We start from the raw sequence: 1,105 nt of genomic DNA on the forward strand, positions 1-1,105 counted from the left end.
AAAAAAAAAAACCTCAATAAATTCAAAAGCATTGAAAATACTGCAAAGTATCTTCTTGGACCACAATGCTATAAAACTAGAAATTAATAATAGGAAGAACAAGGAAAATGCATCAAACATATGGAAGCTGAACAACTCACTGCTCAAAAACTTCTGAGTTACAGAACAGATAAAAACTGAAATTAAAAAAAAAATCCTAGAAACAAAAGAGAATGAAGATACATCATACCAAAATTTATTGGGACACAGCAAAAGCAGTACTTGGAGGACAGTTTAGAGCAATAAATGCATATATCAAAAAAGAGGAAAGAAACAAAATCATCACTCTAACTCATCAACTCCAACAACTAGAACAACAAAAGAATCCTACAGTAGCTAGAAGCAAGGAAATAATAAAGATCAGAGCAGATATAAATGAAACATAAAACAAAAGAACCATAGAGAACATCAACAAAACAAAAAGCTGGCTCTTTGCAAAGATTAATAAAATCGATAAACCATTGGCAGACCTAACAAAGAAAGGAAAGAAAAGATCCAAGTCACAAAAATTGTAAACGAAAATGGTGTCATCACAACAGAACCAACTGAAATAAAAAAGATACTGACAGAGTATTATGAACAACTACACTCCAATAGATTTGAGAACCTAGAAGAGATGGACAAGTTTCTAGAAAAACAAGACCTACCTAAACTATCCCACTCAGAGATAGAAAACTTGAACAGACCTATAACAAAAGAAGAAATTGAACAGGTCATTAAAAAAAAAAAAATCCCACAAAGAAAAGTCCTGGCCCTGATGGCTTCACTGGAGAATTTCATCAAATATTCTCCATGAAAGAGTTGACACCTATGATATTCAAGCTATTCCAGAACACAGAAAAACATGGAATACTCCCAATCTCATTTTATGAAGCAAGCATAACACTAATACAAAAACCAGGGAAAGACACCACTAGAAAGGAAAACTACAGACCAATATCCCTCATGAACATAGATGCAAAAATCTTTAACAAAATTCTAGCCAACAGAATCCAACAAAATATTAAAAAATTAATACACCCAGACCAAGTGGGATTCATACCAGGTTTACAAGGGTGGTTCAACA

The sequence above is a fragment of the Orycteropus afer genome, unplaced genomic scaffold (genome assembly GCF_000298275.1).
Source record: "Orycteropus afer afer isolate SDZICR_OR568_19922 unplaced genomic scaffold, OryAfe1.0 scaffold00280, whole genome shotgun sequence".
Taxonomy (NCBI): domain Eukaryota; kingdom Metazoa; phylum Chordata; class Mammalia; order Tubulidentata; family Orycteropodidae; genus Orycteropus; species Orycteropus afer.